Source organism: Panthera leo, chromosome D2, assembly GCF_018350215.1.
Source record: "Panthera leo isolate Ple1 chromosome D2, P.leo_Ple1_pat1.1, whole genome shotgun sequence".
NCBI lineage: Eukaryota > Metazoa > Chordata > Mammalia > Carnivora > Felidae > Panthera > Panthera leo.
In genome coordinates, this window is record NC_056689.1 from 38,868,056 (window position 1) to 38,894,792 (window position 26,737).

The 26,737-nt window shown below is 47.8% G+C and overlaps 1 long non-coding RNA gene across 3 annotated transcripts in view; it reads right to left on the reverse strand.

Annotated features, from left to right (window-relative positions):
• Positions 1-11,694: 11,694 nt before the first annotated feature.
• LOC122202705 overlaps positions 11,695-26,737 on the reverse strand; it is a 32,769-nt gene continuing 17,726 nt past the window's right edge. For 2 of the 3 annotated variants that reach the window (XR_006194824.1, XR_006194818.1), the window contains one exon: positions 11,695-12,076. This is a non-coding gene — a long non-coding RNA (uncharacterized LOC122202705). Of the gene's footprint in view, positions 12,077-26,326; positions 26,437-26,737 lie in introns of those variants that run through there. The other variant, XR_006194820.1, reaches the window with a different exon arrangement.

A 26,737-nucleotide genomic window follows, 5' to 3' on the forward strand; every position in this document is an offset into this window, starting at 1 on the left:
AATAAATAAACATTAAAACATTTAGAAAAAATAAAAATTAAAAACGTAAATCATTTGGACGGGTCAGACAATAACATGATAATTTAAATATTGGCTTCCTTTCTTGCAGGCTTGATTTGCTTGGTGACCAACTTACTAGTGACTAGTTAACTAGATAGGTCGTTCAGGCGAGTCAAATTAGCACAAAAGAAACATGTCACTTTTAAATATACATGACAGTAGTAACACATGCACTTTCTTAAACTCTCCTGCTGAAATTAAGTGTAAAGAGGACAATCTGCCAATCTTGAAGTCCTCCCAGTTGCTGCAAATCATCACATGCTTTTGAGGTTATGTAGGAATCCTGTTTAATTTAACATTTTTCTGCCTGTGTTGCAGACTGACCGAGTACTTCAGTTTTTAGGGCTGGTTGGCTCTTAAAGAATCCTTTCAGAGCAGTGCTTGGAATATAACATTATAAGCTTCTCCACAACCGAAAATGTGTGTGTGTGTGTGTGTGTGTGTGTGTGTGTGTTTAAACCAAACCTAAAAAGCTGATAACAGCTGCTTAGAAGTAGTATTTATTTCAGAATCATGCATAAACGTGAGAATAACTTAAGTATGGGTCCTAGTTTAGTTTTTTATGTAATTGCAGAATTGTATTTGTGCTGCTGTTGTATTAGAAAAAATGTTCAATATCACCTTGAAATAGAAATGTGTATTTTAAGTACTAAGGCAAAGGTAAATGAAAAACACTTTTTAAATTCATTTTTAATGTGTATTCATTTTTGATAGAGAGAGAGGGAGGGAGGGAGGGAGCGTGAACGGGGGGAGGGGCAGAGAGCGAGGGAGACACAGAACCTGAAGCAGGCTCCAGGCTCCGAGCTGTCCGCATACAGCCCAACTTGGGGCTCGAACCCACAAACTGTGAGATCATGACCTAAGCTGAAGTCGGACGCTTAACCCACTGAGCCACAGGCACCCTGAAAAACACTTTTTAAATGTATGAGCTTTGTTTATTTTTCTTTGTAAGAATCATAAATGTTAGCAAATTACCTATAACTGAAGTGATTAGTGATTTATCAGCAAGGTGGTTTGGTCAGATATTATACACAAATTTTGGCGTACTCTAAAATGCTTTATTGCACTTGTGACATTTTCTTATCTAACTGAATTTAGATGTTGCTAACATGGTAAATGTAGTATTATTAAAGTAAGTGAGCACATCAAAAAATAAACCAGTAAATCAATAAATTAATTACTTAAAATAGGAGGGTGTTACCAGCCTTTCAGGATTATGGTGAGTTTTGAAAAAAAATAACACCTGAAAAGTAGCCAATATGTAGCAAATATTCAATGAACAGTAGTTATCACTGACAATAGAAGGAGAAAGAGAGAAAGGAGAAGGAAGAGTAGGATTTAATCTTAAAGCCCTTGAAGACTCTACGGCACGCACAGAAGGTCAGGGTTGGGACGGAAACCGGGAGTGGTCTGGTCTGACTGGAGAGAAGGCTCTATCTTGGGACACACGGGAGGTAAGGAGAGTAGGGGGCAGCTGCAGACCACTTTCTGAGCACTATTCTAAGCCCTTGTCACTTACTAATTAGGTTAATCGTCATGAAAACCCACGAGGCACACGCCATGATGACCATCACTTACCATTCTCCAGAGAAGGAAACAGAGGCACAGAGAGGTTGGGTAACTTGCCCGAAGTCTCACAGCAAGTGCACTGGCAGAGTCGGATGGGAACACAGGCACTCTGGCTTCAGAGCCTCCGCTCCTCACCTCGGTGCTCCGCCAACTGCAGCCCCCAAATAAGGGTCACACTGAGCGGCTTTCATGACAGGACTGGGAGTTTCTATCCCACAGACACTGCAGATTTACTGGCACAGGCCTGGGGACAGTGAGAACATTGCATAAGCCCCCGGTCATTGGTGAAATAGCTGTAGAGTCATCCTAGGAACCAGAGTTTCATCCCATATCTTCCCATGGGAACAGAACCTCCTGTGTATTTTCCAAAGGGGAAACCAGAGAGCCGGGAAACTGTATTTAACCCCACTGAGAGATGAGCTAATGGTGCAGGAGAAAAAGTGGAAGTTAAAACAAGCTCCAGGAAAAACTCGTACGTGTTTGTGAGACCCTGAACTGTGCTGTCGTAAGAGGCCGGGAAACCTCCTTTTCCAAAGAAGGCGGACTTTTACTCGTCTTATGACGGCTGAGGGGCTGAAGGAACACACGAGCCCCTTCCAAAATGAAGGTGTCTCCAGGAAAGAAGGAATGTGTTCTTTTAATTTCAAGTCACACAGCTGTCTTGCCCCACCAAAGACCTAAAAAATTATAGCAAAGACATTTCAAAGCTAACAAAGAAATACAAACCAGTTCTCAGAAACAAAAGGACAATATACAAGTGAGCCAGAAACTTGGAGGGATCCTTCAGAAACGCAAACAGATGATGGGCTCAGATCTGAAAAGGGACAGTATGGCACAGAGCACACGCACCTACGATATCTGTGGCACACCCAGGGCAAGCCATCGCCGCTCGGCTAGACTGTAGGAAGGGGACTGTGGCTGGAGATACAACTCAGGGGTGTCCTCAGGAAACAGTACGGGCTGTGAATGAGGACACGGAGTAGAAGGACTCTCCAGGGAGAAGGTACTCCAGGTAGAGCGAAAAGAGATAAGGACAAGGTTACTAGAGGATGGGCAGAGGGAGGTGATTCCATTCAATGACCATTCAATTTGTTGACTATAACCCTGAACCTCACCACTTCGATCACATCCCCAGAAGGCTTACTGCAAGACACTCCTTGTTGTGGAGAGGAGGGAGGATGTGCCAAACAGAGAGCACAAGATGTTTAGTGTCCAGAGGGCTCTTGCTTTCTTTGTCCCTTCCCTGCTGTCCCACACTGGTGTCATTTCTCCAGACGTGACCTTGCTCTGAGGCCTCCGGCTCAGAATGCTAAGCCAGCCACCGCCCTTCTCCACACATGTGGGCCTTCAAAGCCCCAAGGCAGACATCAGCCAGGGTGGCGGCTGGGACTGATGCCCTCAGGGGGACGGGCCCTGGGAGACAGATTTGGAGCAGAGGGGTCTTCTCCGGTAACTGAGTTGGTAGCAGCCATGACTTGACAAATATGGGTTCCACCCACTCCATGCCCAGGGAGATCCAATCGGAGGCTTGGAGAGAGGAGGGGAACGCTGCCGGTTGTAGGTGGTGGGCTGGACGCTGACACTAGCTTTCGCTCCCTCGCACTAAAATGACAGCGATCGGATCGCGAGAAGGTAGAAACCCACGAAAATAATGGGGGAAGTAGCGGGGAATGAAGCAACATCATAGTGCAGGCTGGAAAGCTGATGGAAAAGTGTCACAGGCTTAGGACACCAGCGAAAAGCTGAATGATAACGTGGGCAGGTAGAGAGCCCCAAAGCAAGTGGGTTTATACCGCGGAACCCCCGGAAGCTTGAGAACAGGCAGCTTCCCTTTCCTCTGGAAGTGGGTGTGAAGGTGGAGCCAAAAGGAAGAATGATTGGTCACGGGTCTGTTGAATGACCCAGCCGATTTGCAAATCGGATGCCCACACAAAACTCTGCGTGCAAACGTCTACGGCAGCTTTGCTCAGAATCGTCCTGGACCGGAAGCCACCGAGATCCCCTCCCATAGGTGAATGGATAAACAAGCAAACAAAATGGTGTATCCACATGATTGAATATTATTCAGTGATGAAAAGAAAGGAGCTATGAAGCTCGGAAAGGACATGTGGAAACTTAAACGCACACTGCCAAGGGCAAGAAGCCAGTCCGAAAAGGCCTCATACTGTGTGATTCCAAATAGATGGCATCTTGGAAAAAAAACACAACTCTAGAAGACATAAAAAGGCCAGTGACTGCAGAGAGTTGGGGAGGGCTCAATAGGTAAAGTGGGCGGGGGGAGGTTAGGGGAGGGGGGCTCCTAGGGCTGCGAAACTAGTCGGTATGATCCTGTAGTGGTGGATTTGTCAAAACCCATGAAACTCATTCACACGAGGAATGAACGTTAACATATGCAGATTTCTAAAAAAATCATCTAGGAGGTCATCAGATCCCGGGACGGAAGGCAGAATGTGACAAAACGATCTCACTGCATTACACATGCATGAACGAACCTGACTGAAGGGGTCGGGCCAAAGGTGCTGACCTAAGTAATTCTGGAAATGACAGATCATAAAGACAAAAGGAGCCGTACGTAATCACTGTGCTCTAGTCGTGCCTGAAGCCCTCCCCACTGGAGCACAGGCAAACATTCTCACAGTTCCTTACATGGACTTGAGTGCTGAGGTAGATGGATGGAGACTGGCTTACTCGCTGCTGGAGGAGGAGGTTACAAATAAGCAGGGAGAAGAGTCTAGAATGATCCATTTCTTCGGGCACCTGGGTGGATCAGTCGGTTAAGGGTCCAACTTCAGCTCAGGTCATGATCTCACAGTTCATGGGTTCAAGCCCCGCGTTGGGCTCTATGCTGACAGCTCAGAGCCCGGAGCCTGCTTCGGATTCTGTGTCTCCCTCTCTCTCTCTGCCCCTCCCCCGCTCATGCTCTCTCTGTCTCTCAAAAATAAATACATGTTTAAAAAGTATTTAGAGGGGCGCCTGGGTGGCTCAGTCGGTTAAGCGGCCGACTTCAGCTCAGGTCATGATCTCGCGGTCCATGAGTTCAAGCCCCGCGTCGGGCTCTGTGTTGACAGCTCAGAGCCTGGAGCCTGTTTCAGATTCTGTGTCTCCCTCTCTCTGACCCTCCCCCATTCATGCTTTGTCTCTCTCTGTCTCAAAAATAAATAAACGTTAAAAAAAATTTAATAAAAAGTATTTAAAATGATCCATTTCTTAATGGATCTGAGTGGGAAACAGCAGTGTGAATGGATATTTAGCTTCTGTAGATACCATACAGATGGCTGTAGAAATATTTATAGGTATGTATCTACACATGGCATCGTATACACACGGATGGGTTTTGTTACTCTATCAGCAGAGCAGACCTGGGAGCAACAACATCCCAACATCCATGCACACACCCGGTACCCAGATCCTGGTCTCTAACACTGTCCAGTAAAAGGAACAAGGACTTTTCAGAGAAATGGCTGATTCTACAACTGGGGCAGGAAATAACACAGATGAGCCAGGAGCATCTTGTAGTGCTAAAAAGTAAGTGTCCTCTCTCTCTCTCTCTCTCTCTCTCTCTCACACACACACACACACACACACACACACACACACGCGCGCGCGCGCGCGCGCACAGTGATGGGGGCATGTCAAAGGACACAGGAACCAGGTGAAAGAGCTCCTAATAGCCAAAGCTGGAACGATTTGACCAACTAAATAAAGCAGTTCTGGATTACAACTCAAGGTATAAAATAAAAGCCCATGGGTCCATACCGCTCTAAATGGCTAAATAAACAGAGAATAGTCAAATCTCCCGTACCGAAGAGTTCCAAACAACGTATGTCGAAATCTGCCCTTGAGGAGGTGGACAATAACTCCCCAGTTCTTAAATGCAGGTTGTGCACGGTGACTTCCTTCCGAAGATCACAGCATGGGGGATGGGAGAAGGTGGAAAGAGCCACTTTAGGGTGGAGAAACCTGACCAAGAGCACCTCAGCCAGGTGAGCAAAGTTAACACCATCAGTGATAAGCCGTGTTGATACTATGTGATCTGGATAAAACATGATGAAAATGGCGCTGTGTTTCTGTGGTCTTCCTCTCAAGAACACATAATTCCTTTCTAGTCACTAGAGAGACAGCAGAAGAATCCCAGTTGAAGGACAGTCTACAAAATACCTGACCAGTACACCTCAAAATTGTCAAGATAATCAAAACCAAGGAAAGTCTGAGAACGGTTATAGCCAAAAGGAGACCAAGGCGAAACGACTGCTAAACAGAAAGTTTCTTTTTTTAAAATCCACGGAAACAATAAATGCTAGATAATGTTAGCTAGAACCCAGAATACTCCAAGAGTCGACTCAACTAAAAACTATAGAAATGTTTTCTGATAGGAGCGTTTTGTTCAAGTTCATTCATTGTAAGTACAGATCAAGGGTAACACAAACTGGATTTTTGGATGAACATATGACAGAAAAGGATACATTTTTGGTAAAGTCTTATCTTGGAATGACAGAAATAATTCCATCATATTGTTATTAAAAGGGAGTTATTAGGGGCACCTGGGTGGCTCAGTCAGTTAACATCAGACTTCGAATCAGCTCATGATCTCGCGGTTCAAGAGTTCGAGCCCCACATGGGGCTCTGTGCTGGCTTTGGATTCTATGTCTCCCTCTCTCTCTCTCTGCCCCTCCTCTACTTGTGCTCTGTCCCACTCTGTCTCTCAAAAATAAATAAATGTTAAAAAAAATTTTAAGGAGTTATTAAAAATTAATGTCAAGTACATATACTCCTTTATCATCACTTCTGATTTTAAAATTTAAGTCCACATGGGGCGCCTGGGTGGCTCAGTCGGTTGAGCGTCCGACTTTGGCACAGGGCATGGTCTCGTGGCCTGTGAGTTCAAGCCCCACATCAGGCTCTATGCTGACAGCTCAGAGCCTGGAGCCTGCTTCCAAGTCTGTGTCTCCCTCTCTCTCTGCCCCTTCCCCGCTCATGTTCTGTCTCTCTCTCTGTCAAAATTAAATAAACATTTTTTTAAAATTTTATAAAATTTAAGTCCACAAACACTATAAAAAGATGTTAGATGCTATTCTTGTAGAATAGAAAACACTGGGGGAAGGGGCACTTGGGTGGCTCAGACGGTTGAACATCCAGCTCTTGATTTTGGCTCAGGTCATGATCCCAGGGTCCTGGGATCGATCCCTGTGACGGTCTCCACGCTGAGCATGGATCCTGCTTAAGATTCTCTCTCTCTCTCTTCCTCTGCCCCTCTCCCCCACTCACGTGCTCTCTCTCTAAAATGAATAAAAAAGAAAAAAAAATGTTAAAGGAAACATTGAGGAGAAATGAAATTTTCCCTTTGGAACGAACTCAATATATTACACACACACACACACACACACACACACACACACACACACAATCTCTAAGAAGTTTAACCCCAAGATACATTCCCTCCCTCACTACACAGGTTGGGGATGGTCTGTTCTCCACCTCAGCAGAAGCCTGAGGCTTCATTTTCTGGAGACAATAAAATGAGAACATCCAGACAAGAGGACAGCAGCATGGATGGGTATGGAGTATCAAAATGGGATTAAAGGTAAGTTTACTTAATAGACGTTGAAACCTCCAGTCTTCTTCCCCAACTCAGATCTCAAAGCATCAGCAGCGAGACTTATCAGACCCAGACCCAGGTGGTATAGACACTCCCTGACAAAATGTCTGGCCCGATTGCCTAGAGGGAAGTTCATAGTCACCAAGCAGCACTCCCCAAAGACACCCGCACACACATGCCCGCACACACGTGCACACACGTATACAAGCGCACAGCATCCAGTGAAGATGTGGGGGTCCTCCTCAGACAAGAAGACAGCCAAGAATCTCTTATCTTTTGAGGGAAGCCTCTCCAAAGAAGCAAACGCAACCTGGAAGATACAGAGGCTGTGTAGGGAGAGGAGAGCATCAGGAAAAATGGCCCTGAATATCTTCAGAGAGATGGGAAGGAGTATGGCACACATGAAACAAAAAGAGGACCCATAAGAAAAATATCCAGAGAACAAAAATGAGCCCTTAGAAATTAAGCCTGGAGTCAGAACAAAAGTTCGGTACACAAGGAGAATGAAAAGACATGCCCAAGATGAGAGAAAATACTTCCAAAACACACATGTGCTAAAGCCTTGTATCTAAAATATACAAAGGAGTCTTGGGGCGCCTGGGTGGCTCAGTCGGTTGAGTGACCAACTTCGACTTAGGTCATGATCTTGCAGTTTGGGAGTTCGAGCCCCCCGTGGGGCTCTGTGCTGACAGCTCGGAGCCTGGAGCCTGCTTCCGATTCTGTGTCTCCCTCTCTCTCTGCCCCTCCCCCACTCACACTCTGTCTCTCTCTCTCTCTCTCAAAAATAAATAAACATTAAAAAATTAAAAATATATATATATATATATATATTTTGTAGACCAAGAAGTCTACAAAGAAGTCTTAAAACTGAACAGTAAGAAAACAAACAACCCAATTAAAAAATTGGCAAAATATCTGAACAGATTCCTTCTCAGAGAAGATACACAGAGGTCGAGTAAGCATAAGAGAGGATACTCCACATCACATACCGTTAGGAATTATAAATGAAAATAACGAGACGCCACTACTCAGTTATTAGAATGGCTAAAATCCAAAACACTGACACCACCAAGTGCTGGCGAGCCTGGGGAGCAGCAGGAACTCTCGTTCGTTGCTGGTGCGAATGAGAAGCGATGCAGCCACTTTGGAACGCAGTCTGGAAGTTTCTTACAAAGCCAACCGCAGCCGACCACACAATCCAGAAATCATGCTCCTTGTATTCACCCAAATAGGTTGAACACCTGTGTCCACACAAAAACCTACACGTGAATGTTTACATCAACTTTATTCATAATTGCCCCAAACTAGAAGCAACCAAGATGTTCTTCAGCAGGTGCATTTAGAAACTATCAACGCGAGCAAGTTATTTTGAAATATGGAAGTAAATACCATATTGTTAAGAAGAACGGGAAAGAACTGTTAAAAAGAGTTGGAAGTCATTGCTTTGGGAGAAAAATAAATAGTGAGGGCAGGGTGGGAAAGCTGTTTTTGTTGTAGCAAAAGAACAATTGGCTTCCTTGACTATGTCCATGGATAACGGTGATAAAAATAAAAACAGGAAAAAAGAGAAAAATAGAAAATGAACTGGAGAGGGAGGAAAAAGCTCATACATAGACTGAGCACCGCTGACCCAGCACGGTTCCAGACACCTCCTCGTGCTTTTCCTCAATGAATCTCCCCACACCACACCACATGCCCCAACCACAAAGCATGCATCACCTCTTGTAGGATATAGGTGATACATGAACAGCCCAGAGACACCAAGATCCTGCCTGGAGATACACGTCTAGTGAGAGAAGCTCAGTCCGTGCATCTCCCTGTTCCCACCCTTTTGGGCAGCTCTTACCAGCATGTTATTTTTCTTCTGAGGTAGTTCCTCTAAGGAGTCAAGGTCTGGTCCCTTCCCCAAAGCCTTCCTCCAGCCCCTGCTGACTTGGGAACATAACTCTGTCAGTGATTTAATTCAATCCAGATGGAGGGCTCCACTTGGCTCTTAAAGCATGCCTTTGGGGAGTGCTGAGATTTGCAGATAAACCTTGCCATGTCAGAGAAGAACAAGAAAACAGGAGGGTGACAGCATATGATGGTTGGGGGTGGGGGAGTCATTTAGGGATGAGTTTGAACCTGAAGGAGGAGACTCCTGCACAGCTGTCAGGCCTGTGGCCAGGCTTTGGGCCTTGGGCCACCAGCCCAGAATCTTCGAGGCAGAGACTCGTGTGCTCCACCCATTCACAAATTCCCCAAACACTTTTGAATGCCCTGTGGCAGGCACTGGGGTAGGAGCTGGGGTACAGCGTTGAATCAGGCACAGACCTCTGCCTTGAGGGATCCACGGTCTAGCAAATGAGATGGTAAGATGGGCAGACGTATGGGTAACCAAATATTTATGATCCAGTGGGATCAGAAATAAACATTATAGTAGAGTCAGGGACAGTACAGGAAAAGAGAGAGTCATAGTCTCGAAGGAATTGACATGGCGCTGGGTTATGGAATATGAACAGGCACATGCCAAGGCAAGAAGCTGGGAGGCACACCCCAGGCAGAGAAAAGAGCAGGTGCAAAGGCATAGTGGCCTGCATGGATGGTGAATCATAGAGGCAGGGTGAGAAAGAACTCTTGCTTGGAACAGCCCCATATAGCTCAGAGGACCGGGTGTCATGAAATATGGCCTCCATTCCTGGTCCTTCCTAGTGTTATCACCTAAGGAAAGTCACCTCCTCTTCAGAACCTCAGTTTCTTCACCTTTTTAATGACGAGGGTAGTTTTGAATTTTAAAAAACAATATGAAAAGAATATATTACATTGTGTTCTTAAAAAAAAAAAAGATATGTTACATACATGTGTGTGGTAAAAAACAAGTTTCTTAGTCCAGTCCTCCCTCCCTCTGACTTACCTCCCCAAGGCAAACTCTTTTAATCATTTATGTTTTTGTTTATTTAGGTGGTTAGCCTCTAAAAATCTAAATCAAATGTTTATGGATCTGTTTCTTGATTTGCCAACTTTAGGTAGTCTCTTGACTTCATGGTGTGATAAAAAAGAATTTGGTTCACAGAAACTCCCTCCTTTGTCTCTTCTTCTCTGTTCTATCTATCTATCTATCTGTCTATCTATCTATCTACCTATCCATCTCTCATCTATTTATCTATCATCATCATCTAATTCTGTCTTCTAGTGGTTACATTTGAACATTGAAACATTGTACCTATACTTCTATTTCTTGTTTTCTCAACTTTATTCAGTAGCTCAACAACTCGGAGAATTTGACTATTAACTCCTCTGGTTTTTATTTCGTTGTCCCCCACAACTCCAGTCTTCCATGGACTCTACATGTATTTTTTTATATTGTCAAGATGATTAACACTGGTATCTGTCTTTAATCATCACTAAGTTTCTATGCATCATCTACAAGTTGTTTTAAAACATCAAAAATAGCATTTATATTGTTATGACTGTATTAATATCATTTATTATGTAATCAAAAGTATGCTATAATTACATTGCCTCTATTGTTTTTCTTGCCTTTTTCCCCTGGAGTTGATAATTGCATTTCTTCCTTGCATTGCCTTTTTTTTTTTTTTTTTTAGTGTTTATGTATTTATTTTGAGAAAGAGAGGGAGAGAGCGTGAGTGGGGAGCAGAGGAGCAGAGATGGAGAGAGGGAGAGAAAGAATCCCAGGCAGGTGCCACACTGTCCGCACAGAGCCAGACGTGAGGCACGATCCCACAAACCACAAGATCATGACCCGAGTTGAAATCAGGAGTCAGATACTTAACCCACTGAGCCACCCAGGCGCCCCCTTCCTTGCATTGTCTTATTTTGTCCTATCCCTAAGTTCTAGTATCACAAGGATAATATAAAATCTATGGAATTTCTAGATTGTAAGCTCCACCAGGCAGGCATTTTTATCTGTTTTGGTCAGTGCTGTGTGTCCTCAATGTGCTATCTTGAACCTGAAATCAGAATGATTTTTATCTACCTCCCAAAACTATTTAAAAGTTCAGTTGTACCAGGGCACCTGGGTGGCTCAGTTGGTTGAGCGTCTGACTTTGGCTCATATCGTGATCTCGTCGTTTCCAAGTTTGAGCCCCGCATCGGGCTCTGTGCTGACAGCTCAGAGCCTGGAGTCTGTTTCAGATTCTGTGTGTCTCCCTCTTTCTCTGCCCCTCCCCCACTCGCGCGCGCGCGCTCTCTCTCTCTCTCTCTCTCTCTCTCCCTCTCTCTCAAAAATATATAAAACATTTAAAAAAAATTTTTTAATTCAGTTGTACCAAAACAACTTTTTTTTTTTTTAACTTGATTTTTTTCTTTAACTGTAAGCAATCTCTACACCCAACATGCGGCTCAAACTCATGACTCGGAAATCAAGATTCTCACGCTCTTCTGACTGAGCCAGCCAGGCGCCCCAATAAACTTATTATGTTTTAATTTTATTTTTTAAATTTTATTATTTTTTTTAGTAGGCTCCACACCCAACATGGGGCTCAAACTCACACCCCCAAGATCAAGCATTGCACGCTCTTTTGACTGAGCCACCCGGGGGCCCCTTCAAAACAACTTAATGAATGTCAAGTACTATAAACGTAAAATGACTTTCATTATTTCTACTTAATTTCCTTATTTTTACTCAAATGTAGTAATCCTCTCCATCACCTCCCAGGCTAATGATGATTCAACATCTGTGTGCAGTAATGAGAAGCTCACTTTCTATATTTGGGCATCTCTGATTCCGAGAACATCTTTCCTCTGTCCAGTTTAAAAGGATCTCTCCGTAATTTCTTGCCACTCTTCTTTCCACGCGCTCTTCTTTCCACGGTCTCCGACTGTCAGGCAGCCTGTTGCTTCCTGGGTCAGCTGTTCAGAAATAGGATCGCTGTATCATGACCTTCTTTGGGCTTATCTCTAGGAAAGCATTTTACTACAATTCCTCCCTTCCTTCCACCCACCATGCAGGTTCCCAACCTTCAGCATCTAACCATGCGGCCCAAAGGGAGGTGTCTCCAATTGCCCACAGGCTCAAGGCCCATTTCAACATTTACAGTAAACATGTGACTGAGCCAAAGTCAAACACTTAATGGACTGAGCCACCCAGTTGCCCCTTTAAAATTTTTATTTGATCATTTTATTAAATGATGAGTGATTCCCGGGGCACCTGGATGGCTCAGTTAAGCATCCGACTTAAACATCAGGTCATGACCTCACAGCTCTTGGGTTCGAGCCCTGCGTCGGGCTGTGCTGACACCTGTTTCAGATTCTGTGTCCCGCCCGCCCCCCTGCCACTTCCCTGCTTGTGCTCTGTCTCTCTCTCTCAAAAATAAATAAGCATTAAAAAATGTTTTTTTTTTTAATGATGAGTGATTCCCATGTAAAGGCTCCAGGAACATTTTTGAGAAAACCGAAGTGCAGGTCAGATAATATTTTAATGGGTTTCTTGGAAATATTAACAGTTAGGAACCTCATATAGTCTTCTAGATTGGGAATGTGGGGGTGGGTTTGCTTGTAGGCCCTTGAAATCCAAAAGCCAGGAGCGACCGGGCTAAATAAATGGGTGGAGAATGGGAATCCTGGCGGTCTCAGACTTCCGGGGCAATGCCCTTAGGTCCTCTCCGAGCGGTTACCTTCGCTGCTCTGGAGGCCAGCCCAGGGTAGGTGCGAGTGAGCCAGGGCAACCTTGATTGTTGAGATGGTGAACTGGGAAGGGACCGGGGGCCAGCATGCTGGGGCTTTGGCTACAGAATGGGCTCGTCTTGTGCAGGACTGGAATGAGCCTGGTCTTTTCCTCTCCTGGAGATGTCCTCCAGGAGGTCCTGTGCCTGTACTTCTCCCCAAGAATGAAGGGAGGGGATAAGTTTTGTTACACTAAGATAGGCACAGCAGAGCATCCAGGAAGTGACAAAAGAGAAGATATAAAGTGGAGTTATTTGCCAGAGCTCTGAGACGCCCCAGCCCTGGGGGTGGGGGTGCGGGTGGGCAGTGTTAGAGATCTGGGAGGCCTTCCTGGGGAAGGAGGAGTCAGTTGAAGCCTGTGTGTCCAGGTGAGAGTTAAGGGGAGGTATAGAAGTGGCAAAATGCATGATGTCCACAGGGACTACGGAGGCAAGAGTCAGGTCTGGCCTGAGGGTAGGTTAATTTGGGGAATGCTACGTTTAACAAAGTCACGCAGTCTTCTTTACCACAGAGCTTTTAACATGGTGGTATGACCTGTGAATCTCCAGGTTTCAAATATTCCATGTTCCCCCAGTCAGGGACCCTTTATTTAGAAACTGCTGCGGAAACTAGGGAGAAAACACGAAGAGGCTTGACGGGCTAAGATCACGACAAGCCTGACTGAGGTGCTCAGTCTTTCCTGTGTACGAGGAAGGTGGGCTGAATACTAAACATGCAGATTCCCGGGCCCCATCTCCTGATGAGAGCTGGGGAGCAGGGCCCAGGAATCTACGTCTAACAAGCTGATGCCCACGTGAGGGTTCCAGTGACCACACTTTCAGAACTGGGAGTACAGATGAGACAGTATCAATGCTCAGAGGGCCTGGAAACTACAGCTCAGACGGCAGTCACAGATTCAAGCCTCTGTCGGGGTAAAGGGCTGAGAGCTGAGAGCCTGCGGTCACTCCACCTCCCCCTGCTTTAAGGGATGGGGGTGGGGAGAGCTGAGCTGCCTACCTTCCGAAGAGCAGAGGAGGTCCCAGCAAAGCCACTCGTCTCCCCCCTGGTGTCTGTGATCAGGTACTGCAGGACAGGGCTCACAGACCCAGAGAGCACCCGCAGCAGCCCCCGGAAAAGTAAGCAGACAAGGCTCCCCTCAAACCTTGCTTCTTCCAGGAAGCCTCTCCTGACTTCCTCCTCCTTTCTACGCTCCTGCAGCGCTCATTTCTGAAACGCACGATCTCCCTTGGCTACACCTCTTCCTGATGTCTCTACAACGGTCGTTTTCAAGCTTATGCAAACACTGATGGCTTTGTCTCATGAAGCAGGGAGCCTTAGGGATACTGTCGACAGCTGAAGGTCTATGGACTGCAGTTAGAGGTACAAAGACAGCAACCGAGGGACAAATACCAGCGACATAGCTGGCCAGGGAGAAGGGGAAGGGGAGTCAGAAATCTCCCATCCATTAGGACTCAACTTCAATAAAGTAGATTAATTAAGAGACAGCAGAGGGGCGCCTGGGTGACTCAGTCAGTGAAGCCTCAAACTCTTGGTTTCGGCTCAGGTCATGACCTCCCAATTTGTGGGTTTCAGCCCCACAGGGGGCTTGCTCTGACAGCACAGAACCTGCTTGGGATTCTCTCTCCCTCTCTCTCTTCCCCTCCTCCGCTCATGTGCACACAGTCTCTCTCTCTCTCTCTCTCTCTCAAAATAAATAAACATGAAAAAAATTTTTTTTAAAGAGACAGCAGAAAGGCTACCTATGTGGAAAAGGCAAACTCATGGAGACATACATTAGCTCAGTGGTTATCAGGGCAGATTGGGGGCTGAACTGAAGAGAGTAAATGCTTTGCAGTCAGGCTCCAAGGCAGGAGGAGGGGTGGGTTAGAGAAGGCTCCAGAAAGCACCCTACCTCCATAGACCACATGACAGTAGTGGAGAAAGATCAGCCTGCTCAGCCAGCACACAGAACCCTCCCAACCCTGCCCTGGCCACTGACTAATGTCTTAGGGACGTGACAGGCCCAGAAAGTACACTGCCAAAGATTCCTTGAGCAGTGGGTCATAGGATCTCGGGGGGAAAATGAACTTAACAGTAAAAGCAGCTGACTTGATTAGAGCTTCCCATGTGCCAGGTGTGGTGTGCTACAGGCTTTACATATATTATCTCATTTAACCTTCACAACAATCTATGGAGTTATTATGCCCCCATGTAACAGAGGAGTGGACTGGAGTCCAGAGATGTTAGGTGATCTGCACAAAGTGACACAGTAAGACAAGAACGGGATTTGAAATCAGGAACCTCTGGCTTCAGAGCCCTAGGCCTCAACCACTACTGCTCTTTTCTGCCACAGAGGCCACCTCCCATCACCCCAGTGACAGGGGAGTCTCTTCCCCCGCCTTCCTGCAGGGCACCTATCCTGCCTTGGTTTGCACACATCTATTGGTAGGTACTCACTATTTTCCCAGGAAGATCATGCTTAAATGAACTTAAAGTTGACTTCTGAGTACATCCACCACACTCAGTCACCCCTTTGGGGACTGAGATAGTTGTTGGTGCTGCCCGTCAAACATTTCCACCTGCTCTTGGGCACTGGGTAGGATTGTACTTCCTGGCCTCCTGAAATTAGGTATTCCCACATGACGTCCTCTAACCAAGGAAATGTGAACAGACACTTTAAAATACAGTGTAAAGTTCACCACATTCCTATGCTGCAGGGTTTGGGGGGCTCATGTCTGTCTGGAGGAAAACCCACTTGGCTTGGACCCCCAAGTTACTAGGACGAGCAGAGCCCCCCTCTCAAAACTGCCCTGATCTGTGCTGGGTGCAAGAAATAAGTCTTAGCTGGGTAAGCCTGAGATTTGGGGATTGTTCATTACAACAGCAATGCCTCGCCTATCCTGGCTGACTGGGTCCCACAGAGCAAGTCAATCTGCTCGGGGCCAGCAACAACCCAGCCTCCCCCAAGTCTTCGCTAAGTTATGTAGCCCCAGTTTTTTCGGCTGAGCCTCCCATGACTTGGTTAGTTGACTTCTTACCTACCTGCTCTTTTCCTCTGGACACATCACGATGTGAGAACCGGGCACAATAGTCCAAGAGCAATTGGCAAAGCCTGTTGCCTCCTCCCTCGTCCTCAGTGCCCTCCCCTAGTGATGCAGCCAATGGTTCCACTGGGCCTTCATCAGGTAGATGAGGTAGTCCCAGCCACCGATTCTGTTCCCACCTGCCTGGTCCTAATTCTTTGGGCCCTGGATAAAGAGAAGGCTCAGGATTTAGAATTAGACTGACCTGGCTTTTAATCTGGACTTTGCTACTAACTTAACTGGGTTACTGTGGGCAAGTTACTTAACCTCTCTGAGCCTTTTTCTCAAACGAAGGACAGAAATAACAAGACCGACCTTGACATAGTTTTAAGTATCAGGTAAAGTACCCAGAATCCCCCTGGTGTCCAGTGGGTCTGTGCAGATACTATTTCCCTTCCTTTCCCTCTCACCTCCTTCTCCTTCAGGCTCCCAAGATGGGGAAAGGGGAAAGCATTTCTGGAATGAGGCCCCGGGTGATTCCTATTCCACTGCTGTGCCCTAAACCAAGTCTTAGGCCAGCCAGGGGCCCCCCACCCTCCCTTTTCCAGGTCGCAGCTGTCTGCCCCCCCCCCAAGTCCCCATTCTAGGGGGCTGCCCCATGGGGCTGGGAAAGAAGGAAGTGGACTCTAGGCTGCAGATGTTCAGAGCTCAGAGAAGGCTGCTGAGCTAATCCCGAGGCTGCTGGCAAGGCTGGGCCAGAGCCTCAGAAGTAGGCTTCCAAGAGGCCCTCTCCTGCCTGCCGGCTGCCTGTGGCTCGGCTCAAATTTCCGAGGCCCCCAGCTCAGGAACAGCTGCGTGGCTTCCCCTCCCTGCCTCCGTTTTCTCTTCTCTCTTCCCCCGACATGAGTCAAATGGACAGCGGAGCAGCGCTAGCCAGGGGTCTGGACGGAATCCAGAAGTCTCCCAGCCACTCGACCCAGTTCTCTGAAGCCTTAAGGAGCTCAGACCCACGAGGTTTTGGGGGCCTTTCAACTTGGGGACACATTTCCTGCTGCTCTTCGTTTGGCGGAAAACCTCGGGCCCAGCTTTGATGCTCGGATTTTTGTCTGCCCCTCTGCTCCCTGGCTGGGTGGGCTTTTCAAGATAAACTCTAGCCAGTGTGGTGGAGCGGAACTAGGCTTGGAACTGGGGCCTCTTAGTTCAACAGCAACACCACCTCTAAGCCTCCCCAGCTTCCTCCTCCCCCCAAGTCTCTGCTTGCCTCTTCCAACTGCCTCCTGGGGTGCTGGCCTTTTGACCTCTCTTCCCCATCATCACCCCATCATCACCACCCCCAGCAGAGGGGTGTGCATGTGGGTGCGCGTGCTCGTGTGTGTGCTCACTACCATTTTCTGGATGCTTGTTACATGAAAAGCTTGCTTTATTTTATCCTCCGTCATCTCACTTTTTCTCTCTGACAAATACAGAAATGGAGAAGACAGGGTGAGAATCTTGACTTATTCATGGAAATAGGAAATGACAAAGCCAGGGTTTGGTCCCAGTTTTGATGTTCTGATGACCTCTGAGCCCACTATGCCCTTTCTCCAGCCAACCATGGGGCCTGGTAAGGACCAGATCAGTCACCTGCCCGGGAGCATGCAGGGCAGCTGCGTGATTTATCCCCATCCGGATACTGAGCCCACATCAGCCACAGATGTGTGTATGCCCTTTCAGGGTTGAGTCTGAGGAGATCCTGATTGAGCTAGTGGCGGGGACCCCACCATCCCAGTGTGCCGGGATGGAGCGTGTGATGGGGTGGCAGAATCTGTCGTTCTTGGCCAGGTCCCCAGTCCCTGGCACAGGACTGTCCCTTTTTGTGCTGGGAGTGATTCCAAATGAACATAAGGGGACTTTTCATGAGTGACCTCATCCACCGAAGCTGGTGTCCACCAAAGAAACCGGGTTCTGAGCCAAGGCGGGGGAACGCCTGCCGTCACGGGTTTGTTGAAGGACTGCGTGGAGGGGTCCACCAGGTGTCTCCTAAGCTGTTTTCAAGGGTAATTTTGACTCTATGCAATCTCTGCCTGTAATTACAAACTAAGTCCAAATATGAAGAGCTGTCCTTTCCTCCCAGGGAACTTGTCTCTAATGGTGGGATCCCAGGACAGGGGAGAAGTCTTAGGAGGGACTGGAGGCCTGGGGTCTTTAGAGAACCGGGTCCCCAGAGCTCCCTGTTGCTTCTCCCCATCTAGGTTTCTGGTGTGGGGCAATGCGGGAACGTTGGACAGAAAATGGGATCTGGGCTCCAACGTGGCTCTGCAGAGGGACCCTGAGCAGGTCACTTATCGTCCATCTGGGCCCCAGCTTCCCCATTGGACAGACAAGGCTGTTGGACGAGTAATCCTGCTGAGATGCTGGGGCCCCTGGGGGCTGCTTCTGGGATGGGCAGGGCCCCGAACCCCGGTCCAGGGGGGCAGCACTGACTCTAAGACCGCTGGTCTTGCCTGAGGCTCCCGGAAGCCTGTGCCCACTACTGGTGCTTGCTTCTGATTCGGGGCCGGCTGCTAGACCTGCTTCCAGCGACGGTGTCATCACTTCATTTTCCAGGTGAGAAAAACACCTGTGTTGCCTCTGGGGCCTTCCCCTTCCCAACACCTCCATCCTCCCTCTGTCCCTCTGTTGTGATGTCCCCATGTCCTGTGTCTTGTGTCCTAGCCAGGACTGCCCTTCTGCAGAGCCTCAGGTCCAGGTGCCCGCAGGACCCCCCATAACCAACTAGGCACCCCTATTTCCTCAAAGAACTGCCCTCTGCCCTCTTCCTCTGTTTCAAAGTCTACATTTTGGCTTGAAATAGTCATGACCCCAATTTTCCTTCAATACCAACTGGGTCACCTTGGAAAGGTCACCTCAACTCTGAGCCTCAGCTTTGACATCTTGAGATAGGGGCTCTAATAATAATAGTAATTCCAGCAGTGACCTCGTGTTGGGTGCTTATCATGAACCAGGCTGAAAATCAAGTCTTTACATACAACTCAACACCAAAAACACAAACAGCTTGAGGGCACCTTCGGTTAAGCACCCAACTCTTGATTTTGGCTTAGGTCATGATGTGAGATCGAACCCCAACTTGGGCTCTGTGCTGACAGCATGGAGCCTGCTTGGAATTCTCTCTCTCCCTCTCTTTCTGCCCCTTCCCCCCTCACAGTAAATACACATTAAGAAAAAATCTGATTAAAAAACAAGCAGAGGACCTGCATAGACATTTTTCCAAAGAAGACACAGAGATGACCAGCAGACACATGAAAGGATACTCAACATCACTCATCATCAGGGAAATTTAAATCAATTGACCACAATGAGATGTCACCTCACACCTGTCAGAAGGGCCAGAATCAAAGCAAAAAGAAATAACCAAGTGTCAGTGAGCATGTGGAGAAAAAGGAACCCTTGTCCACTGCTGGTGGGGTACAGCCACTATGGAAAACAGTAGGGAGGTTCCTCCAAAAATCAAAAATTAAAAAAAATTAAAAATAGAATTACTATATTATCCACCACTGGGTATTTACCCATTGAATATAAAAATACTAATTTAAAAAGATACATGCACCCCTATGTTTATCACAACATTATTTACAAGAGCCAAGATATGGAAGTAACCCAACTATCCATCCATAAAAGAATGGATAAAGAAGTTATATAATGGATATATATATATATATATATATATATATATATATAATGGATAAAGAAGTGTATACACACACACACACACACACACACACACATACACACACACTGTAATATTACTCAGCCGTAAAAAATAATGAGCCCTTGCCACTTGCATCAATGTGGATGGAGCTAGAGGGTATTACGCTAAGTGAAGTAAGTCAGAGTGCACAGCAGCAAAAGCCAAAAGCCCCTCCATCATCAATCAACCCTTGGGGTGAGCAGAGTCCCAACCAGAATCCTCCCCATAAAGTGTTAGTCCTCTCATGGGGACTATGATTGCGAAGGAGCACATCACCTGCTTGCCGGGGCAGCGGCTGGGCAGTGAGTCCTGGAGATCCTGACTTGCTTTGGCCTTTAGTCAGATCCCGTGGCCCCAGGGCTGAGGGACAAGGAGATGGGAAGAGAAGGAAAGTGGGAAGGAGGAAAAGGGTGAGAACGAGCCCCCGTGGGAGCCTCTGAAGCTCCATCACATACTGTGATGTATGAAGCTTAATGTGCCTGAGCTCCCACCAAAGCCCTCCTGAACACCATCAACTGGACAGGGCTTGGCCTGTTTAGGTGGGGAAACAGTCCCAGGGATCAGCAGTGGCTTGCCCAATCTGCAGCCGCACCAGGGATCAAACCCAGATCTTGTGATTCCCAGTTTGGCCTCGCTCTGCCTTCTTGACATCAGCGTGGCGCCTGAGTGCAGGCTTGGAGGGGATGTTCTGCCTCCCCTGTGGGCCCATTCTACAGTTGGGGAAGGAGATGAGTGGGTCGGTCTCCTTCCATCAAATGGGCAGGGGACGGAAGAGCGAGGGCTGGAGCTGGGGCCCTTGTTCCAGCTGCCCCCTACGGCCCCTGCAAGCCTATTCTGCCCTAGCAGCTTCCCTCTCCATCCTTAAAATGGAAACTTTATCTCCCTGGCAGGTGGTTGCGGAACCCAATGAGACCAACCATACCTACGGAAGGGAGTTGCAGGCTGTGACGCCGAGGGGAGACAGGCATACTGCCTCCTCTGGCTCAACGTGGCCCTGGGGAAGGCGAGGTCAGGCTGTCCTGTGCTGCTGGAGGAAGGACTGACCCAAGTGGGTGTTTACCTCACCCGTCTCTGCGGTTGGCTTCGGGCCCCTTTGGCCAGTAACACACTTAAACCAAACCTGGCTCCTGGCCGCGGTCCCCAGCTCCGGGAAAGAACTACACGCAACGTGCCTTAATCTGCCCACCTCCCCGGACTTGGGCTAAATTAAGTGCATCCCAGGCAGTAGTTCCGTCCCTAGAAACCGAACACGCTCTTCTTCCCTTCCCCCTCCCCCCACGCACAGCTGTGCCTTCCATCAGGCCAGGTGGCTGCCGAGTTGACAGGCCTCCCAGCCGCGGCCCCGGAGGCTGTCCTCTGGCCCCTGGCTGTCCCTGGGTGGTGAGTGGGGGGACAGCAAGAGGAAGGGAGCTACCCCCATACCCTCACCACAGCCCAAGCCCAGGTGGAATGTTGAGGCTAAGCCCCGCCCACCCGCCTTCCCCTCTTCCTTCCACACATACTTTTCCAGCCCCTTCTGAATGCCGGGCAGGCTCCTCCAGGCACATGAAAGACAAAACGGATCCCTGCCCTCAGGGAGCTTATGTTCCCCTGAGGGGGACCAAGAGGGAGCACACTGGCTATAAAGGAAGCAGCATTAGAAGATGCGAGTGTTACGCTGACAAAAGAGAAAAAGGAGACTTCCGTGAAGGGGTCAGGATTGCGGTGGGGTGGAGGGGGCAAGCACTGCAGGCTGAATGAGGGAGGTCTGGACAGGGTTCCCAGGGAGGAAAACAGCTGAGGAGGCCTCCGGAACCCCCCCCCCCCCCGAGCCCCCACAAGCAGGGTTAAGGTTGGAGATGGCCGGCATCTGGCGGTAGTTCTGACTTTTTGCAGGGGTGGGAGGGACATAGAGTTGTTGACATGGCTATTCTGGGTCAAGCTAGGGGAACAGCTTCTCCCTGTCCTGGGCAGGGAGGAGGCTCTCCTGTGGGTGTAAGAGCCCCTGGAGCTCAGGTGGGCCCAGAGGGAGACCCGCGGTCAGGATGAGGCCAGCGTGAAGCCCCCGCCCGTGCCAAGCATTTGGGCCTTATTTAAAACAAAAGAACCCCAGTGTACACACACTGATACAGGCCTTCGCTGGGCACGCCAAGCCACGTGGCAAGGGGGGGGCGGGGCAGCCACAACACGGGTGCTGCGAGAGGCATGGTGTTTGTCCCAGACCTGCCCTCCCCTCCTACACGCGCTCCCACACACTGGACCGCACAGACTCACACACGTGGCACAGCACACACCCATCCACCCGATGAGAACATGCCCACCACACACATACCCATGCGTACCTTACCGCCAGACTCCGAAGGACCCCCTGTGCACACTCACATAGACAAATGCCACACAGCGGAGACCCACAGCACATATACACATGCCGTATACACACGCACAATACGCCACAGACCCATCACACACACACACACGCACACACGCACACACGCACAGGTCTACACAAACACACTCATAACCGCACATCACAGACCCACCTCGTATAGCCACCCACTGCCACAAACAAACAGGCCACCCCCGGCCCCTCAAAACACTTTGTTGTACATAAAGCACAGGCCGAGAGCACCTAGACTAGCTGTCCAAAACTTTCTCTGTCACTTACGGAGCCGGGCGGGTTCTGACCTCCTGACTGGCCCCGATGAGGAATCCATCGGGCACCCACTGTCTCTCTGTTCCAAGGCAGCACAGAGGAAGAAGGTCAGAATTTTCTATGTGTCACTTCATAAAATGCCCACTCATGAGGGACCTTTTCTTTCATCACGTGGGGCTCTCTGGGACAAGGGGAAGGTCCTCTGGCATAAATACCAGAAATCAGGTTTCACTCCTAGCCTGTTGGCTACTGGGTACATGTGTGTGTCACTGGGTAAGATACCGTCCTCCTCTAAACCTTAGTTTCTCCACCTGCAAAATGGGAATGGAATCTGCTTCTGCCAAACTTCGCCACCGGGGTGAAATTCAGTGTGAAGTTGCTTTGCAACTTGAAGAAATACCAGTACAAAATAGGATTGCCAGCAATTTGGGCAAATTGTACAGGCTTTGTTGCCTAACCAAGGCAGGAGGCTTGGGGGGTGGGTGGGGGGAACCTATCTTCTTTTCTTCTGTCTCCCCTGCTGCTTCTAGGGGGAGGCTCACTGGAGTCACAGAGAAATTGAGATGGTGTTTGCAACGCGGGCCATCTCTTCTCATCTCGGCACCCGGCAGGAAGTGATTCTTGCCAGCCGTCATTCTCCCGTGGGCTGTGCAGGGCAGAGAGGTTGGGGATGGCGAGGATGCCAAGGCAGGGCAGAGAGCCCAGCTGAGGAGGAGAGACAGAGAGCTACAGCATCACCAAGGCGCGGCCTGCCCACCCTGCTCGGGGCTGACACCAGCACTCTGCAGAAAGCGCTGGAAGGACACCGGCACTGGAAGAGAGCTTCTTAGTGCAAGGTTGCAGTTGCTCTGAGCGGTCTCGGAGCTGGGGGTCCTAGGCAAGAAGGTGACTAGATCCCTGTGGCACGCTGTAAAAACATGCAGGAGGCTCTTAAAGCTTCCTGGAAAATGGGGACTCTGTCCTTGTCAAAAGCCACCAAAGGTTGTAATAGTCTGGGTGGGGGGCCCAGGTTGGCAGCTCTGAGCCAGCACTGCTTTGTTTGGGTCTCTCTCCTGTAACAATCCTAATGGTACCCTCTGGAGAGAGGGCAGCAGTCCTGGGGCTTTGGGGACCAGGCTCACTCATTCTAGTTTCTCTGTCTTGTTGAGGTCCTGCCCTCATCTTCTGATGTGTCTGCATTCTGGTCCAGGAGATCGTGGGGCAGCCCGTAGCCTCTGCCCCAAAGGGTGGGGAAAGGAGCCCTCTCGCTGGCCATTCTGTTTGTCACCCCTCCCTCCCCCCATGTCTCTCTTCCCCTTTCTGCTATGAACTTGGGGAGGCTCATCCTTGTAGACTGAGTCTTCCTGGCTCCTCTGCCTCTGGTTTCTGATCAGCTTGACCAAAAGGAGGCCCAGGGGGGGGGGTTTCTGGAGGACAAGAGGAGCAAGCCCCAGGGGTATTCCTCCCTGGCTCCTCTCCTTCCTCACAAACATGTCTCCATTGGCAGATGTGACCTCCATGATGGCAGTTCCCTCAGGAGACCCCTCCTCCATGGCTCCGGCTCTCAAGGGGTCCAGAACACAGTTTCCTCTTCTGATCCCAGCAGCCTGGGGGTAGTAAAGGCTTCCCACTGTGGCTAGTCTCTGGAGCCTCTCCATTTCCTGCCTGTTTCCCTCCCCCACCCACATCTCTGTCAGTAATCTATTACAGCATCTTCACGGGTGTCACCCGAGGTGACTCTGTGTCCTGTAGAGACCCTACTGGATACAGCCCTTAAGGGAGAGTGATGTATAAACAGCTGGTCCAGATGGAGTGTTACTGACTCTTGGTGTCTAAGCTCTGGATCATCAGCAGCAATCCCTCTCCCTCTTCTCTCCCTATAGATTCTGCTTCTCCTACTGTCTCTCTTTCTAGATGTGCCGTGTGACACCCAAGTGTTGGTCTGAACACCTTCTATTAAATCAAAAATGGCTATCTCAGCACCTGAATGAATTGGCTGAGAACCTGAGGCGACGAGACTGCCTTTCTCAGCCTCAGTCAAAAGCGTAGGGACCCCAGAGTCAGCTGTCAACATCCTTCTTAATGCAAGAGTCATGTCATGATGGCCAGCCAAGTTCTGCTTGTGTACTTCCAGAGACGGGGAGCTCGGTGCTTCTTGACGCAGTCCACTCTATTTACAAATGGCGTGCTGTAATGACAAGCTCGAAGCAAAATCTGTCTCCCTCACATTTCTGCCCACAGGACACAGCCGTGACCTTCCCACAAGTCTGCGCCATCTTCCACACAGCACAGCAGCCTTTCAAAGACTTCAGTAAAAACCGTGTCCTCCTAAACCTTCTTTTCTCCAGGCACTTCGTGTCTAATCCACCCTCCATGCGGATCTTGATTTTGCACACCAGCACAATTCACAAGGGTTTTGGTCACTAAGCCCCACATCTGACCAGTGAAGGCTACACCTTCCCCTGTGACTCCTAGGTGGAGAAGAACATACTCCATGGCCAGCAAAACACAGCAAATTCCCCTCCTTTGAAGGCCCGCTCTGAACATTTCTGTCACCTGTCTCTATCCTCAACCTCAACCAAATTCCAAGACACTCTCCCATAATCTTGGACACACAGTAGGTGCTCAAGAAACGTTAGTTCCCTTTCACCTTACGTGATCTCAATACCCACGTGTCATCGTTAATTCAAAGAAATAACATGCTTCCAGTACATACTAGTTCCAGAAGACGCGAAGATTTTTTTTAAATATATTAAGGCTTCACCAAAAGAAAAAAAATTAAAAAGATATGTTCCCTACCAACAGAGAGCTTAAAATAAGACATAAATAAGCAAATGAACAATAAGATGCTGTAATAAGTGTTACATAGTCCCTCCTTCCAAATTTTTGAAAATTATTCTACATAATTAATTTCCCACAACATTGTGGAGAGAGGTGGTGTTTCAGTCCTCCGAGAGGTAGCCAAAAACAGAACAAGCATTTGTATAAAAAAAAAGGATCACTAGGTTGTGGATATAATATATATTATAATATATCTTGAAGTATACCAAGATTATTTTTCCTAATTTGTACATATAAAAAATTTCCTTGGAGTCAATAATTTCTTCTTTATTGACTTACCATATTTTATACATACTTAGAAATTTCATCCCCAGAAGCCCATGGAATGACACTTTTAAAGTGTTGAAAGTAAAAAAAAAAAAAAAAAAAAAAAAAAAAAATCTGCCAACACAGAATTACACCCATTGAAATACACTTCAAAAATCAAAGTGTGAGGTTGTAGGAAAATGATGACAATGACATCATTTTTAAATCTCCCCTAATCGTCACAGGTAAACAGAGCAACCGGATAGCAAAACCAAAAACTCACGGACAACACAGCGAAAATAGATAAAACTTGAGCAAAGACAAAACCAAAAAATTCTGGCAAGACTGATCAAGAAGAGATCAAAATTACCAATATTGGGAATAAAAAGAAGATAGCAATTAAACCCTACAGATATTAAAAAGATAATAAAGGGGGCACCTGGGTGGCTCAGTCGGTTGAGCTTCCAACTCTCGATTACGGCTCAGGTCATGATCTCAGGGTCGTGGGATTAAGTCCTGTGTCAGGCTCTGCACTGAGTGTAGGACGTGATTAAGATCCTCTCTCTCTCTCCCTCTGCCCCTCTCCCCTGCTGACATGCTCACTCTCACTCACTCTCTCTCAGTCGGTTGAGCATCCCACTTTGGCTTTGGTCATGATCTCATGGTTCATGAGTTCGAGCCCCGCATCAGGCTCTGTGCTGTCAGCTGGGAGTCTGGAGCCTGCTTCGGAGGCTGTGTCTCCCTCTCTCTGCCCCTCCCCTGCTTGCACTCTATCTCTCTCTCTCTCTCAAAATTAAATTAAATAAACATTAAAAAATTTTAAAAAGATAATAAAGGAACATTATAAACAACTTGATGTCAACAAACTTGACAACGTAGATGAAATGAATTTCCTTGAAAGACACAAATTACCAAATCCGAATTGTTTATATCCATTCAAGAAATCAAACCAAGGAGAATCTACAACTGAGTTATTTGAACGAATAAGAATATTTATCAAGGTTGTGGGCTACAAAATGAGAATATAAAAATGGCTTGCATTTCCATTCACCAGTCACAAACAGAAAAGATGTATTTTTAGAAGATGCCATTCATAGTTGAAATAAGAGATAGAAGGTACCTAGAAACAAATTTTGGGAAAGATGTTTGAGTGGAAAAATTGTAAGTCTTTAGGAAAGATAGGAAGACAAGTAAAAGAGGCATAGACCATAGGCATAGATTGTAATATTCAGTATCTTAAAGATGCCAATCTCTCCTCCAACTGATTTAGAGATATAATATTATGATTCTGATACAAATCCTAACGGGTTTTCCTATGAAATTTGATAAACCGTCTCAAATCTATTTGCAAGAGCCAAAAGCCAAGACACTATTGAAGAACAAGATGGGCACGTTATTTCACCAGACATCTAGAATTACTA